Here is a 6,209-nt window from a genome sequence, read left to right as displayed (position 1 = left end):
ATACTTATATATATATAATATTTTATATAATATATTAATATTAATATTATAATATATAATAAAATAAACTCTGAAAATACTCTGGTTCTAACTGAATTAATACTTGCATAGCATACTAATTACAATGATTCAATGATTTATGGAGATTAAATGACTATTTATTATTTATGCAAGCATATATGTTGTTTGGGGCCTTTGGGCTTTCTAATTTGGATTAAGCTCAATAAAATGGCCCATTGAGACATTCAATTCAATTCACTAGAAAGCTTTTCACAATTTAAGGGTCTGTTTGGTTTGTAGTTGGAATCAAAATCAAAATCCTCCAGAAATGGAATCGGAATGGTCCATTCCCATAGTCTGTTTGTTTGAGACAGGAATGGGAATGAGAATTAAAATCAGCAGGAATGGAATTTCATTCCCAAGGGAGTGACAGGGAATGGTCATTCCCTCAAATGGAAAAATGTCATTCCAACAGAAATGGGAATGGAATTTTGATTCCGCCCAACCAAATAGTTGGAATCGGAATAGCCCATTCTGGTTCTAATTCCAGACCCCTATTCCTGCAAACCAAATGATTCCTACGAAAGTAACAACTCAATTCAGTAAAAAAGTGTAAATCTAACATGTAAGAATTCAACAAAGTTCATCAAGAACTTGCGGCCGATACATCATCAAGAAGTTTACGCTAATCATCAAGAATTTGTTATCACGAAGAATTTACCACCAATCAAAGAATTTCCTCCATTGCATCATTCTTCTCCAATTGGTTACAACTAAACCTAGAAAGAACGTCCCTAATTATATCTTTGTGAAACTTCAAAATTCTTTTCAGTTTGTAAATTGAAACCCTCTTTAGTAATGGTTTCGTCAGGGAATGGATGTTGTTGATATTCTACTAACTTATGATGGTGTTCTTCCAAAAAAATTTTCAGCCTTTGGACACATTATCCACATAAACATTAAAGATTTTTACCATCAAAGATTATACAATCGTTCCGTTAACAATGGACTGAGACATCCTCTCATTTTTTTTCTAAACACTAAGACCTCCCCTCATTTTTATCATCAAAGATTTTACATAAACTTTTCAGCCTTAAATCTCGCCTCATTTTTTTCTAAATATTAAGACCTCCCCTTTGGCGTGACATTATCGGACAAAATTCTCCCTTCCGTAAACAATCCGTCAAATTTTTGTTGTATGTGACTTCACATACTATTAAACTTTTTCAAAAAGTTCAATATTACCCCTTTACGATGGTATTTGTTTTCAACAAAAGACAATTATTCAGGGCCTTTTTGGCATGTCTTTCCTTGCAGTCTTTTGGCTGTTAATAAATCAGGAAGACCGATTTTCGGTCTATTCCTGTTTGGCTCGCAAAAGATCTAGCCGCTAAAAGACTTGAGTGCCCAAAAGAGCAAGAAGCCCATTTCGGGCTGATTTTAGAAAGCTTCAAATGAATCTTTCTGCGTCTTTCATGTTTTATTCTCATGCGGAAAGATACGGAAAGACGCACAGAAAAATGTGCTTCGGGCTGTTCAGATCTTCATACAAAAGTTCAATACGTCTTTTGCATGTCAGAATTACCAGAAGATCTTCCCAAAAAGATATGCCAAATGGGCACTCAATTTCTAAGAAAGACGGAGAAGAGAGTGCATGGACGCAGTGCCGTCGAGATCAAAGACCACCGGTAGAGAGAATCAGAAAGGCTCAAGAATTAGATCAGACATTTGGGAAGAAAGATAAGTTTCTAGAAAAGGAAACCAGATACCTAGGAACCAAGAAATGCAAATATAGAGCGTCATAAGCACTAGCTCTAACAACAGAGGCTCTAATTTTGATAAGCAACTAGAAGTTCAGCTTCATTAGAGATGGAAAAATGATAGAGAGCATCACTAGAGCAGTGGTGAGATCAAGTGTCTAGTCTGCTTCAAGGATCCGAACTGCTCACAAGGATTTTGATTGCAAAAAAGCTTTTCACTCCTGATATCAGTATCACGATTTCCCACCACAATGAAGAGGTAGCTGAAGACAACGATGAGGTGATTTTCTTTAAGAAACCTCAAATCATGGTTTTCAAAATGGGACCGGATCAGAAAAATCGGGAACAGTTTTCCCCAAAACCAGAAATTTGTCCAAAATCGTTGATTTTGGTCAGCAAACCACTGACCTAGGTGGTTAACCATTTGAATGGTTTTGACCGTTTTTTATTTTTTATTATTTTTTTAATTTTTAACTTTTTTGTCAGAATGAGTCCGTTTGGACCCAGTAACCAAACCCCTGACTGGTTCTGTCTCCAGGTTAGTTTTAAAAACCATGCCTCAAATTGTTAAGAAGGTGGTTTTGGAGTTAAGATCCACTACTTCCAAAGTGATTGATTTGCAGGGTTAGGTTGGTCACAACTGATTTATAAGAGTGATATCAAAGACTCTTGTTGGGGAATAGAGGTTCATTTTTCTCACAAAAAAGAATTAAGGCCCTGTTTGGTTCATGGGAATAGGGGTTTGGAATGGAATATTCTGATTTCAACTGTTTGGTTGGGCAGAATTGGAATTTCATTCCCATTCCTGCGGAATGGAATTCCTCCATTTGAGGGAATGATCATTCCCTGTCCCTCCCTTGGGAACGAAATTTCATTCCTGTTGATTCTAATTCCCATTCTCATTCTTGTCTGAATCAAACTGACTATGTGAATAGACCATTCCAATTCCAATTCCAAAGAATTTTGATTTCAATTCGGATTCCAACTATGAACCAAATGGACCCTAAGGATGGGGACCCAATAGGGAACCCATTCAGACAAATTTGACAAATTCTGAAATTAATTTTGTATAATTACAATAATGTCACCGATATTAAAATGAACCCAGGTCAAGGATGGGGAGTTGCTTAGAAATTGGTGACAAGGATGGGAAGTATGTTTTCTGGATCCTAAACTATGTCATGTCAATATATTAAATTAATAAAAAATTAGATATGTACCAGTAATAAAAAATTAATTATTAATAGTATACAATAGTAAACAAGTGAACAAGTATTAGTATGTATGCGTAATATTTTATTAGATGTTTTAAATTAGTCATTTAATTTGAAATTATTTGTATGGTGTATTTATATTTAAGTTCCATTTAAAATAAATGAAAATGAACAAAGTCTAATGAAAATTAGTAAAAATCAAAATGAATCTATCTAACGAAAAAAGTAATAAAAAGCAAAATTCATTTAAATTCAATTTAGAATAATAAAAATTAATACCAATTTATCTAACCATGATAAAAATTAAAATAAACGTTAATAGAAAAATTAACACAATAAGTTTATATAACGATACATAACCCAGAATTAATGATTCAGTTGGAATCAATTTCACTTTCCCCAATTGTAAAAGTCACAGGGCCCTTACTAGTTCACTTACAAAAAAGTAAATATCTATTTGTAAAACCTTGGAAAATCAAAATACACTTTAATTGAGCTATTAAATTCACTTTCTTGTGAAGCTAGTTTCAGTAGCTTCTTCAATGTGGTTCAGTGACCCTCCCAAATGGGCTCTAAGACAGATGGAAGCTTGATAGAGAAGGTTATGCCCTGAGCCTGTATAGACCATTAAGATGGATGAATTACTTTTCTTGTTGCAAGTTCCTAAAAACAAAACAAAAAAGAAAAAAAATGAATTGGTTCTTAAAATTGAAACAAAGAAAACATGTTCTTGGTTATTTTTGTTTTCAAACTAAAACCATGTCTTTTGATGTTTTTTTCTTTATTAAAGAATATGTTTACCTATGGTTATTTAATATCATGTTTCACAAGTTATATAATTTAATTTCTGTACTATAAAATTTGTTTTCTATCAGTCTTAATGGTTTCAAAAACATGTATTACTTTTTAAAAGTTAAAACAAAACCAACTTATTTTTGCTATCAAAACGAAAATACAGTTCAAGAGCATATTTATGTTCTCTACTAATGTGACAATTTCAGAAACAAATATAGACATTTTAGAATACCCCCTTATTTGCAAACTTTCTACTGTTGTGTAATTGGAGTGAGAGGGTACTTACCTTATCTACCCTGTTTGTTACCTCACCAATTTTTTATCTACGCTGGGAAGTAAACATGAATGGCTGAGAAATATACTTTGTCATAAGGTATGAATCAATAGAACCCACAACAATTATAAGATTATTATTTTCCCATAAGTGATGCTCACTTAAAAAAATATCCGGTATCATCTCTTTCCGGCATCATAGTGAACCTATTGGAAAAATCAATGATACCCAAAAGTCTTTGACCAATCAAAACCCCCCAATCCACATGATTGTTTACCATTTTCATGATGTCCATCGATTAGTTACAAGTTTTTTTGGAGAAGTAAGGATAGGCCCAATGTAGATTTTTGATTTCCATTGTAGAGTTATAAACATTCAAAAGGTCAAAAAACCTATATTTTATGTACTTATACTTGCCTGCGAATTGGTATTAATTCCAAGCTGGCACCTACCCCAAATGTACTTTGAGCCTATAAATTCTCACCCTGAGCTGAACCATCATTCTCCCTAAATTTTTCCGGTATGCAAACAATCTCATCCTTGTTTGTGAGTGCCCACACGGAGCAAGGTTCAAAATATCGACACATATTGACTAATATGTATCGTTCCAACACCCCACCAGTACGCCCCTACAGTGGGTGTATCAGTGGTCTGACCAATTCAGAGTGTAGTGAAGACCTAAATCGACTCTCCTGAATAAATTGGCGAAAAAAAAAAAACCACGAAAAGAAGCGTATCGATGTCACGGAGCATGTCAGAGGGGAAAAAAAAGAGATGGAAGCATCCATCCAAACAAGTTGCACTAAAATTCAATCTACATGAACACATGTAGAATTTGACTTTACCCAATTTTCTTCCTAGAATCCTAATACTTCCAGTCCTCCCCTATCAATCTTTCCATTTTGAAATTCACCTAAGCTATTTCCTTAAATTCCTCGGTATCCCCGTTTAACTTGTACCTCCTATCCTATTCTTTCTTTTTCTTTTATTTTGGATTTCATGTTCTACTCTTCTGTCCTTCAAAGTTCAAACACAGGGCAACAGGTTTCTGACAAGCTTAGGTAGCAAACAAAATTCCATGTCATCTTATCTTCCTTTTAGGTTGTTTTTGATCTTTTGTCCAGGTGGATAAGGAGAGAGCTGACGGTATGACGGAAAGTGTATGGTTTTGCATTTTGGTCCCTTCTGTAAGGAATTAAATGCTGCCTTCTTCTTTTTCTATTTTTCAGGTTCATATTATCTGTGGTTTGAGTTATGGACAGAAGCTACCCTCAATGCACACCCCAGATTTTTTTCCAACCATGCATTGGAAACATAACCCATGATAAGTATATGAGAGCTTACAGAATGCACGGTTTGGATTGCACTCTATGGGGGAGTCCTTGCTGTCTACACTGGCCGTTCTTCATCCAACACCCAAAATAACCACCCCATCTAAAAAAGCAAGGGAATAGGAAAGGGAAGAATGTCATGAACAACGGAACTGAGATAATTCTTTCATGGAAAATTCTTATGAGATACCTGCATCTTTTTTTTTCTAGATTTTGGTATTATGGAGTGTGGGTTTTTAATTTTTATATATATATTTTTTTTGGTAGAAGTGGTTTTCTATTTTATATTCCATTCAAATTCAGATTCAATTCCTTAAAGAGAAATCTTGGATTTATATCTATATTAGAAGAGGAAAAGTAGGTGAGGGGTCATCTCATCACAGAACTGTTAAACAGTGTATGCCATTAGCTTCAATCAAATTGATATACAAATACATTTATTCTAAATGAACAAAAGTGCATTATTGTTTCATGTTGATATTAGTATGTTTCTGTGTAATTACTCTTTTAAACTGGACACTTGTGATACTCATGTTAGTTTAGAATGTTTTCAACCAATTGATAGACTTGGAGAGTTTATTTTGCCAAGACTAACACTGATGTATTGTTAAAGAAATTATGACAACTTGTCTTAGCTTCTAGGGTTAGATCCAAAGCATATGTAGTGTGTGTTTGGATGAAACACTAAATTTGGACCATTTTTCAGTTATGCCCTAGACCTTGGAGATTGATGGGCAAAACTGAAAAGTTACACATAATCCCTAGACTTGATTATGGTACTACACTAGGTATTGGATTTGATTGTTTTTTATATACCAATCAGTGAGATCCATCA

The sequence above is a fragment of the Nelumbo nucifera genome, chromosome 1 (genome assembly GCF_055504915.1).
Source record: "Nelumbo nucifera cultivar China Antique chromosome 1, China Antique-T2T, whole genome shotgun sequence".
Lineage (NCBI taxonomy): Eukaryota > Viridiplantae > Streptophyta > Magnoliopsida > Proteales > Nelumbonaceae > Nelumbo > Nelumbo nucifera.
The sequence above is the reverse complement of the archived record's forward strand: the minus strand, read 5'-3'. Positions refer to the sequence as shown.